The sequence below is a fragment of the Myotis lucifugus genome, unplaced genomic scaffold, assembly GCF_000147115.1.
Source record: "Myotis lucifugus unplaced genomic scaffold, Myoluc2.0 scaffold_698, whole genome shotgun sequence".
NCBI lineage: Eukaryota > Metazoa > Chordata > Mammalia > Chiroptera > Vespertilionidae > Myotis > Myotis lucifugus.
Genome location: NW_005871746.1, coordinates 233,138 through 245,605, shown reverse-complemented (window position 1 = coordinate 245,605; position 12,468 = coordinate 233,138). Strand labels below are relative to the sequence as shown.

At 39.1% G+C, this 12,468-nt stretch overlaps 1 protein-coding gene across 4 annotated transcripts in view; it reads right to left on the bottom strand.

Moving 5' to 3' along the window:
• The window catches only part of SCAPER (S-phase cyclin A associated protein in the ER), a 154,107-nt gene that overhangs the window by 66,470 nt on the left and 75,169 nt on the right, over window positions 1-12,468 (bottom strand). The window lies entirely within an intron of this gene.

Genomic DNA, 12,468 nt, shown 5'->3' with positions numbered 1-12,468 from the left:
CTGGGCTTAAGTGAAGCAAAGAATAGCTTTTCCTGTTTGGAAGTGCCATGCCAAAAACATCATCTTGTGGGATGGAGTATGTGAAAATTCAAGGTAACCCATAATTAAGAGTGTTATCACACAGACATCTGCAGAAACCATGGCTTAGAAAGTTGGTGTGTGTGTGTCTGTCTCCTTTATGTCTGAATACCACCTATAAGAGTAAAGACAAAGGCAGGTCTTAACTAGCACTACGAAAACATGCCACAGCAGGGACATTCAGTGGGTTCACAGAAAGGGGACATGGTATCGTCTAAGAGCGCAGGAAATCCCCATTCCATCTACATTGCCAACACCTTCACAGACTTGAAGCATCAGCACGTTTCATTCACATATTTCACAAGAGGATGAGAGAGTCGGCTAAATATCTGTGAAGGTTACTTAACTTCTAACACTCTCTTCCAATAATTTGTAAAAATAGAAAAGTAGGCTCAATATATACTTAATGAATAAATTTTACAAACCATGCTGAAAGTTTGTCATGAAACAAAAGTATATTTCGTATACTACAGATACTACCTCTGCATTTTGCCAGATGTTTTTAACTTATTGTGTGAATATATGGCATTGAAATACTAAATATCTCACTCATGCAGTAAACTTACTATGCCAAATAAAAATTTCTTAAAATTTTTTTGAATCTTTGCCACTTATGGTGTGACCTTGGCCAAGTTAGTGAATCTCTGTGTGTCTTGATGTTCTTATTCTCAAAACGGGGGTAACATTACAAAATTACTATGATGAGTTAACAAGATTAGAAAGTGTTACAAGAGTAGATGCTCAATAAATTCTAGGGGTTTGATGTTGTTGTTCACTGACAAACATTTTCCAGCTTTAAAATGCATTATGGATCGATAATGCATAATGTTGGCAAGGAGGAATGGGAAATGCTTGCAAACCAGACAGGCATATGAATTAGTACAGTACAAAGCCCTTTCATCTGCACCTGACCTCCACTTAGTCAAGACGATGGTTTAAGGGACACCCTTCATCTCCTCTATAAAACATACAGACTGATGCCTACATCCCAGTGAACATTCTTATTCTTGCCTCTGAGTATTGCATCTTTTCCCAAACAATTATATGTCAATTGATTCTTTACTATATTATGTAATTTAAATTAATGTCAAGTAAACTAATGACATACTAGGAAAAAAGTTCCTATGCAAATGAAGTTGAATGCTTCAGAAAGATTCAATAACAGCAGATGTTATACAAAACTGCCTGCAAATTAGGTGTGAGACAAGTGAAAAAACTGGGGGGGGGGGGCTGTAAAAATCTAGAGGATTGATTCTCAGTTGTTATTTCTAAGAAGAGGGGCTAGGAGGGGGAAATAAGGGGCTTTCACTTATTCTATTATATATTTCTGTATTGCTGAATTTTGTTTTTAACAATGAACATGTATTAAAGTAATTTAAAAAATACTTTGTAAACCTAAAGTCCCCCCAAACAGAGAAATAGCCAAATAAATTACAGCACTCTCATATGATAGAACATAGTGTGGTCCTTAAATCATGTTCACAATAAATGAGAAAATGTTTGTGCTGCACTTTTTCTACAGCACACATTACTCTAATAGACCAACAATGTTTGTTTAAAATATTCAAATATATATGTTTTGAAACACTGGTAGTTGCAATTCTGAAAGTCTTAAGTGAAAAGAAGCTGCTGTAACCAACTTTCTATTTCCTAAGAACATTCTGTATCTACCCCCGGCCATCGGCAGAGGAAAATCAATGCAACCAACTCATACATATTGGAGACTTGTATAGATCTGCTCCTTCTCCCCTCCCCCCACAGGATGGTATATATTTGCTCTCTTAGGGAATTCAATTAGCAATATGAGTCTCCTCCTCTGTCAGTGATGGACACCATGGAGACTTTCCTGACCACCTGAAGACATGTCAGATGGGCTTACTGATTCCCTGACTTGCTAGTTAACAGGAGAATTACTGCCCACTCCCATAAATGACTCCATATGCTTCTTGTCATAAACACAGTGGCAGCTCCTGAAATCAATCTTTCATGACCTTATTGATTAGGACATTTAGAAATAATGAGACTTCACTGGTGGCAGAGTAATGCTTGAAAAAAGAAAAAAATACTCCAGTGAGGGCTTGCCTATTAACACGGCCAAATCTATCTTCCGACTGCCCTTTTCCTAATCCAGACGTTCACCTAGAAACATACATGATAAAAACTTAATCCTGTGGTTCATGTGCCTGTTCTTAATATTTGCTGGTAAGGTATTTTAAGTTAACAAAATAAATAGATTTTAAAACATTTTTTGGGTAATCAAAGTACAAAGTCAGTTCACCAGCTAAGATGGAAAATTATATGAATTGGAAAGCTTAAGAGAGACCTTTATAGGACATATTGTGTGGTCATTTAACAAATAAATATTAAAAACAGAATTCTCAAATTTATGATTTTATATTTATATTAAGTATGTTTAGTTATAAAGAAATAAAAATAATGTTTTCACCATTTTCCTACCCTGTAAGTATATAATTTACACCTGGGTTTTTCTGAGAGTGATTATAGAATAAAACTATTTAGGAAAAGTCTAAAGACATTCTAGAAGAGAGAAGCTTGAAAAACTGTTTCACTCATCTGAGTATCTTCTGCTTACAGGATCTGCATTTATGACGTGTTTGAAGCAAAACATCACAAAATTTTAGAGGTAGCCAGGACCCTAAAGATACTCTAATTCAATCTACTTCTTGTATTATAAAAAAATCATAATCCAGGGGAGTGACTTGCCTAGGAATATACCCGAACAGAGCCAGGATTAGGATCCAGAACTCATCTGATGTGTTTTACAATTTCCCACAAAGTGAGAGGGGTAGGTAGAGCTTATCTGGTTAAAGATAAAGAATTTCGCTTTTTAAAAAAACCCTCTATATAAGATTCTAAGACAGAGTTAGGACACAGCCACGTTTTATTTAAAATGTGGGCTCATAGACAAGGATCGCACCCTCTGCACGTGGCAAGGTGCTCAATACAAACAGGCGTTTTCCTGGGACAATGAATCTGCCTCTTGGTTTGTAACACCCTAACTTCACAGACCATATCGATCTCAAAATGGAACGTTTCTAGTTGATATGTACACAGAAAAATTTATGTATGCTCTAAACTCAGTGCATTTTAACTACAATGATATGCAAGTTGAATTACACTCCAAATAGAACTCGTGTAAACAAAATATTCATATCAATTGTTACGATGCTTAAACAAATTGCATCCTAACGTGTCTATTACTTATAAAATAGCATTTTACTGTGTTTCAGTAGTTTAGAAAATTGGTTTGAAATGGACATGAAATGCATTTTCCCTCCTTTAAAATGGGAAGCAGCTCCCAGTGAGCATTCCCTGCAGAGCCGTTCGCCTCAGGATGGGCTCCTGGTGGTCAGAGGGAGCTCTCAGTGCGGACACTGCACGCACCTGCGGGCCCCGCACTGCGGTGTGCACTGTGGACGGTGACTTATCAGCTGCTCTAAGAAAACAACTAGGGAAGCTGAGAATGTATTAAGTAAGGAGGATAAGAGGTCCTTAGGATTGAATGTTTTCCGTTTCCTCTCAACTGAAGAATTCCAGCTGAAAATAAGAGAAGAGCAAACGAAACCCCAAGGGCTAGGGAATAGGCAGTGTGTCTGCGGGACCCGAACCTAAGGAACTGAACAGCCAGGCTGGGCAGCTCTCGGGGAACACTCTTGTTCTGTAAGTCGAGGCGTGCACCACATGGCCACCAACCTCCCTTCACAAAGCTGGGGGGCGGGGGGGGAAGTGTGTGGGGAAGAGTTTCTACCTTTCTGCCTTCCACAGTATCTGCTGGAATTTTCCAACAAGAAAACACCAGAGCAGGCTTTGCTCTAGCTACCACATGTCATGTGACATGACCTCTCTGAATTCATTTCAAATTATGAATGCAGCCAGCTATGTGGTTTGCTTATTCAGGTTCAAGAGATTCACAGCTGAATCTCTATTAAATTTGGCAGGATTCTAAAAACTCATGAAAGGCAACTGGAAAAACTCCATGTCCAATCCATCTGCTTAAACTGTTTACTTATAGGAACAGCATACAAATGTCTCATGTTTCTGATAATCCACAGAATGCTTCTTGGATGCTGTTACTATTCAAACTTAAAGGTAATGTTGATCATTACAGAGTAACGAGAAAAGTCAATGAAATGCCTATCGTGTTCACTTGGACCAAATTTAAAACCATGGCAAGAATGAAAAAAAATGCTGTGCATGTACAAGAACGCTTAGAAACTCTTATCTGAAATAATTAAACATTTCTGCAAGAAAAGGACCTTTGGAGAAGACACCGTTTGATTTTTACTTAAAATTTTAAATGTATATTATTGTGAAATATAAACAGAAAAGTCAGAAAAAATAGAAAAAATTTAAGTACTATTTAAAGAATAATAACTTGAACACTGCAATTGCCATCTGATGAAGAAAAAGACGGGAAGCACTCAGGAAGCCATCTCTGAGTAATCATTCTCCTGGTTTGCATGAGAAGTACTTTTGTATCTTCTTTATAGTTTTATCGTTCTAAGACAATATGGCACTTTTGCCTGTTCCTAAAATTTACATAACTGGACCTATAACAGTATATACGGATGCCTGTGTTTTTTTATTTATTCTGCTCACTTAACACTGTCAGATACATCCATGCTATTACCCACAGCAGTAGTTAATTCGTTTTTGGTTGAATAATATTCCATTATATGGACATACCATAATTCATACATTTGGCTATTTTCCATATTTGGTCATTACAGACAAGGCTGCTGTTACACATCTGTGTACAAGTCTCCTGGTGTACACATGCACTGGCTCCTCTAGACTGCAGCGGTCACCAACTGGTGGTCCGCGGACCACTGGTGGTCGGTGAGGTCCGAAAGGTTGGCGACCACTGGTTTAAGGAAACCTTTGGAGCAGCGGTCGCCAACCGGTTGCCTGCAACGTCAGCTGTAATAGGAAACTGCTTTCTACCGTGGCAGCACCAACTTCCATGATCACAAACAGTGTGTGAGCGTTCCCTGCTGCGGATCTAGCAGCCAGTGCGTGGTGTCTCAGTCTTTAATTCCTGCCGCTCGGGTAGGTGAAGCACAGTATCCTACTGAGATTTTAATTTGAGTTTTTTCTGATTATTAAACAGATTCCCTTTGCATTTATTTATTGGCTACTTGGATTTCTTTTGGAATACTTATTCTCTTGACCATTTTCCTACTGGATTGCTTTTCCCCCCATTAAATTGTAGGAGTTCTTTCTATGCTCTGGATACCACTGCTTCCTGGGTTATAAATATAAAGATCTTCTCCCATCCTTTTTTTTTTGCCTTTTTATTATTTTCCTGGTATCTTTTGATGAATACAAATTTCTATTTTTTATGCAAATTTCTCAACACTGTCTTTTATGGTTAATGTCTTTTGTGTCCCTTTCTTGCCCAGACAAAACCTCAAAGTCAAGGTATTTTTCTATGTTATCTTTTTTTTAAATTAACTCAAAATGTATTAAAGATCTAACATAAGGCCCTAACCGGTGTGGCTCAGTGGATAGAGTGTCGGCCTGCGGACTGAAGGGTCCCAGGTTCGATTCCGGTCAAGGGCATGTACCTTGGTTGCGGGCACATCCCCAGTAGGGGGTGTGCAAGAGGCAGCTGATTGATGTTTCTCTCTCATCAATGTTTCTAACTCTCTATCTCTCTCCCTTCCTCTCTGTAAAAAAATCAATAAAATATATATTTTTAAAAAAGATCTAACATAAGAACTAAAACTATAAAACTCCTAGAAGAAAACACAGGGAGAAAGCTTCATGACATTGTACGTGGCAATGATTTCTTGGCTGTAACACCAAAAGCACAAGCATAAAGACCAAAAATAGACAAATGAGACTACATCAAACTTAAAAACTTTCGTGCATCAAAGGTCTATGTCATCTTCTAAAGTTTGTTTTCTCTTTTTACATTTAGGTCTACCAGGAATTAATTTCGTGTTTATGACATGGGGTAAGGTCAAGTTTCATTTTCTAAAAACAAGAATATTCAATCACAAAATAAACCACACTTTTCCCTAATGCTTTTCCCGCCTCCTTTCCCACATACACATAAACAAGTGCCTCACCCGTGGTGCACGAAGCACACACATGTGGGTAGGACCACTTATGAATTCAATTCTGTTCCGTTCGTCTTTTTCTCCACCTTTGTATCTAAATTACTGCAGCTTTATAATAAGTTTGATGTCTGGTAGAGCAAATCCTCCCATAGTATTCTTTTTAAACAGTGTCTTAGCATTACTGGTTCACTGAAATTCCATATTTTAATTTTAGAATCTCCATTTCAAATTCCACAAAATAAAATTTTAATTTCACTACGTAGAGGATTTTCATAGGGCGCTCTCATCCTCTGCCACTGGTGCGTGAAGCTGACTCTTCCTCACCGTGTTTTCTCGCAAGACTTTCAGAATCAAGAGTTTCCTGGCCAAGAAACAAAAGTAGCAGCGGCCCATTCCCCAGTGGATTCGGATGAAAACTGGTAATAAAATCAGGTACAGCTCCAAGAGGAGACACTGGAGAAGCAGCAGGCGGGGCTGATGAGGAACTGCACTCGAGATGCGCACGTTTGTGTATATCCGGTCGCCTGCATCTTACCATATCACTGAAAAGACCACTGCCATCTGGACAGCTGGGCGTGTTTTATTGGGAGTTTACTGGAAAATGGCGTTTCTCTCTGTTAATATTTTTCTGTACTAGTATTTTGGTTCAGTAATAAATATGTGAGACTTTAGAAAAAGGAATTTTAATTGGGACTGCACTGAACTATAAATCAGTTGGGGAAGAAAAGAAGTATTTACTATAGTGAGTTTCCAACCCATGAGCATGGTAGTTTTACTTCTAGACACTAAATACTTTGACATTATGAATACAATTGATTTTATTTACTATCCTTGTATCTAGTAACCTTGTTAAACTTACTTATTAGTTTTATGCTAGCTATACATTTTTTTAGGTACATTTTTTCAGATTAAGGAAATTTCCTTGGGTTCCTAGTTTCCTACTATGAACTGATTTGATACTGATCTTACTAAATGCTTTTGCTGCATTTTCTGAGATGACCATATGCTTTCTTTTCTTCTTTGAAGATGATGTAAAAGAGCTATGAGTGATTTTCCAACGTTAAACCAATCTTAAAGATCTTGAATAAACCCAACGCCGTTGGGATCCATTCCTTTTATACACTGCATGATTTGGTTTGCAAAAACTTTGTTTAGAAATTCTGAATCCAAGTTTATGAGTTAGTCTAGCTTTTAATTTTATTTTCTCCAGTTTCAGTATGATTAATTTTATTTTCTCCAGTTTCAGTCTGTAGTTTCACTATTTTCTCTGCTTGGGTTTCATTGGGCTTCTTTAAACTGTGGGAAAGTTCTAAATGATAATCACTTCAAATACTTTTCTGCCCTATTATCTTCTTCTTACCCCTTCTGAACAATTTTACATAAACTAGGCCTTTTCACTATATATTAATGCCTCTTACAATCTTTTCTGAACTTTCCAACCTTCTTTTCTCCACGTTTCAGTCTGAATTCCTTCATTTTTATTTTTCAATTTTCTTTTACTTTTTTATTTTCCTTATGGTAACACTGGTTTACAACATTATGTAACTTTCAGGTAAACATTATAATCCAACAGTATAGTACACTGCGCTCACCTCCAAAGCCTAGTTTCCATCTGTTATTACGTAATTGACTTTCTTTACCCATTTTGGATTCCTTCTTATGGCCTCCCTTACAGCTCACTACTGTTGTCTCACATACTTTTTTTTTAAGTTTTGATTACAAAATGTTCAGTTTTCAGATTTCTGTTTTCTTTCAAATGTGCTATCATTTAAAAAAAAACAACACAATGAATACTTATATTCTTGAACTTAGTAGGCAGAGTTCTGGAGACCTGTTGGTCAATTTTTATTGATTTTTTTATCCTTGATGTCTTGTCCCGTTATATGCCTAATTACCTTTCTCTGTCAAACACTGTATCTGAAAATGGTTTTGAGACTTAGGTTGATATTCCCTTCCTCCAGAGTAGCGTTCCCATTTGCTTCTGCTACGCACCTGGAATATCAGGAACTCCAGGTCACTTCACTCTTCTCAGTGACTGGCCTTTCCCAGCCGCCTGGGGGATGTGAAGCCGAGCTGCAGGCTGTGCCGTGACTGGCATGTTCCTGTCTAACCCTCTCCTGGCACATTCCTATGACACAGCAACTCAAATCTTAGAGTTTCTGCGATAATCCCTAGACTCCAACCATTTCCCCACCAGTGCCACAATAATGTTCTTATCCACCACTTTGGGATCACCAATCGTACTCAACCCTGAAATGCCATCCTCGCAGCTCTTGGCCCAGTAATTCTGCACAGCCTAGTTAGCAATTCAGTTCTATCTTTATCTTGTCTAGCTTGATTAATGCCCATCAGTGGCAGGACTGTTCTGAATTACCTACTCTGTTACTACTGGTAGGTCCGTAACGATAGGTATTTTAAGTTTATCTTTTATTTCCTTAAAAGATAAAAAAAATATAATTTTAGGCTCTGTGACTAATATTTACAAGGCCCTGCAGTTCCAATTTCTGCCTGCTCTTACTCATAATGAATTCTGTGCTTATTTTTTTGTTTTGTGTTTTATTGATTTCAGAGAGGGAGAGAGAGAGAAACATCAACGAGAGATAATCACTGATCAGCTGCCTCCTGCATGCCCCCTACTGGGGATTGAGCACGAAACCTGGGCAAGTGCCCTGACTTGGAATCTAACTGTGACCTCTTGGTTCATAGATTGATGTTCAACCACCAAGTCACACCGTGTAAAATGATTTGAGAAGAGCCCTAGCTGGTTTGGCTCAGTGGACAGAGTGTCAGCCTGTGGACCAAAGGGTCCCAGGTTTGATTCTGGTCAAGGGCATGTACCTCGGTTACAGGCTCCTCCCTGACCCAGGCCCTGGTCAGTGTGCGTGCAGGAGGCAACCAATTGATGTGTTTCTCTCACATCGATGTTTCTGTCCTTCCCTCTCTCTTCCACTCTCCCTAAAGTCAATGGAAAATTATCCTTGGGTGATGATTAAAAAAAAATGATTTGAGAAGTTATCTGAGGCCTAGGATAAAGGTGTTTTCTTCCAATGGGGACTTGAATATGCTTGTTAGGTTCCTAGGGACATCACTGCTCAGTCAGGCAATACTTTAAACTCAATGCAGCATCTGAAATAATACAGCGATATGAACCTGGGCAAATCTAACCTGGGGTGAGTTGTGGTCCTCACTCTGCAATGCCAAGCGTGTCCGTGGGTAAGTCAGGAGAAGGCTCTGGGGTCCTCTCTTTGTGAAAGGAAAACCTCCTATTAGATTTCATCACGTGGGCATTACTGCTGTCCCCTCACTCAGGAGGCCTACAAGTCATAACTCACATTTGCCAAACGCTCTTAGGGAATGCAGTTATAAGCACAATTTTTACAATTCTTGCTTTTTCTTTTTTTAAAAAATATATTTTATTGATTTTTTACAGAGAGTAAGGGAAAGGGATAGAGAGTTAGAAACATCGATGAGAGAGAAACATCGATCAGCTGCCTCCTGCACACCTCCTACTGGGTATGTGCCTGCAACCAAGGTACATGCCCTTGACCGGAATCGAACCCGGGACCCTTCAGTCCGCAGGCCGATGCTCTATCCACTGAGCCAAACCAGTTAGGGCTCTTGCTTTTTCTTTAACCTGGTAATTATTTAATTTCTTCTTAGCTCTTTGATGCTTTTAAGAAAATTAATTTTTTGCAGCATTTTTAGATGATTTTGTTTGTAGAGTTGGTGCAAAGCCTACACCACCATATTTCTTACAGAAGTGGCTGAAGTTTGCTAAAAGCTGTAACAAACACAACAGTTTACAAACTTTTTATTTCTGAACAGATCCACAGAACTCAAAGGGCCAGAAGGAACCTAGGCTTCATCAGTGTCCTGATCTCTTCTACTACACGAGTGTTTCTGCGCATCACCAGTTTAACCACTTGCTCTACGGCAGCTCTCAGAACTTCCTGAAAGTTACCCCAGGAAAACTGCATCCAGCAACAAGAGGCGGCATCGGGTGCTGAGGTCTAAGTGAAGAGGTAAAGCCCTCACGCTGCCCACACCCCACTGGTCACTGCCAAGTGCCTTCAAATCCTTCACTGGGTACTGGGCTCTGGCTCTAATGATTCTGGAACTCCAGGCAGTTTTCCAAACAAAAGAAGTGGTTATTTACAGCCCTAAACTGAAATCATAAATGTCATTTGCTGAATTTCACAGAAATGTCAGTATAACTCTCCCAACAAAATCCCACATAAAGTGAGTCCGCCTGGGCCAGGTAAAAAGGGTTTTAGTTATAAAATAAGAAAGGGGCCTGACTGTGGGTTCGTTCAGACTGCCTGGTGGTCCTGCAGTATATACTCTGAGGACAGCTTTGCAGCAACGTTTCTGATATAGACCATTTAAACTGGGAGCCAGACTACATTTTTCTCCCCAAAATTATAAGGAATCAGTGGTATTCCTGTAAATTGCCCCTGTGTGAATGAAATAACTTTACTTAGATTTTCATCACGAATACCCTCCTTATAAAGATTATTTTACTTTTTCCTCAAAAATTCTGTGATTACTTTCATCTAAAACAATATTCACGAGATAAGGTGTACACAGTGGTATTTTCCAGCAATTGCCCTCAGTCCAAAGTGTAAGTGCCCTTTATAAACCCTTTACAGTTATTTTACGATAACTATGGGGATTTTTCCCGGGCACAGCAAACCTCCCACACCACGTCTGACATCGACCCGGTCCTGAACCCCGTCCCTCAGCGTGGAGGCTGTGGTCCTGCCCGTGCCACGGCCCACACGCTGTCTCCGCTCCACACAGGACCATTGTCTGCGGCCAAACGCAGCTGAGCACCACCTTGTAAGTAACTGGTCATAATTCCACCCCCGGGCAACGTCTTGACCAGCCCAGCCGCAGTGTCACCTGGGAACTTGCTAGAAATACAAAATCTTGGAACCCACCCCATAACCACTGAACCAGAGAGCCAAGGGCAGCCAGCAACCTGTGTTTTAACTAGTCCTCCAGGCGATTCTGACACGGACTAGAGTCTGGGTCCTGCTCCAGGGACATTCTCATGTATTTGCTCTGACACAGGAATGTGCAAGCAGCTCGCGCTCGCTCTCTCTCTCTCTCTCTCTCTCTCTCTCTCTCTCACACACACACACACACATCCAATTCCTGAAAACAAATGTTTATGCCAGGAGAATGGATTAAAAAACTGTAGTATTAACACAATGAAGTATTCACTGTATAACAGAGAAAATAAGTGCAAAACATCTATACTTATAAGCTTAAAAAAACTTAGAACCATAATTGTGAATGTTATAATCCACAAAGGTCTAGAGTATATTTTATAAAGGTCAAATACAAGCAAGACTAAGTAATATATTATTTAACAATACATTTATGTGATAAAACAATAAACCTATTTTTAAAAAACAACGAAAAAACCACCCCTTTAATTCTCTGCAGTGTTTGCCCGGAGGGAGCCGAAGTGGGTGGGTGAGGCAGGATCACACCAGGAATAGTCCACTTCTTACACTGGGGTGGTGAGTTCACAGTTGCTGGTTGCACTTAAGTTACTTTTATCACTACAGTCTTTTTAAAGTATAAAATGTTATATAATAAAGTTTAAACCCAGAAAATAAGAAAAAAATATATGGCCATTACTTTAAATTAGGAAAATTAGAAACCACCTAAGATATAAATTGTGTAAACTGTGACACATTTTTTTGGTTAAAAAAATGTTAAAGACATGAGAAATTATTCATGATAAAATTTGACATAAAAATTTTTAAAAACATGTATAGTAAAAGGATTAGAAAAAAGTATAATGAAATGTCAACAGTGGGCATTACAGGGAGTTTTATTTCTTTGTACATTTAAAATTTTCTATAGTGAATACTAAAGACTTGTAAAATTATTAAGGACTAGAGGCCCGTTGCACGAAGAGATTCGTGTAATAGGCCTTCCCTTCTCCTGGCTGCCGGCACCGGTTTTCCTCCGGCACCCGGGACCCAGGCCTTCGCTCCAGCCGGAGTCTTCAGTCTTCACTCCACGGCTTCGCGCCTACGTATGCAAATTAACCGCCATCTTTGTTGGGTTAATTTGCATACTCTCCTGATTGGCTGGTGAACGTAGCGGAGGGACGGTCAATTTACATGTTTGTCTATTATTAGGTAAGATATTTTCAACTGTCATTGAAACATTTAATGATTGTAAGTCAATAAAGAAAACAGCCAAATCTGCTGGTAGAGGAAAATTGGTGTTTTGTGAAAATCTATGATCTATGAGCTTTATGACTCAAAGCTGTATATTTTCTGCT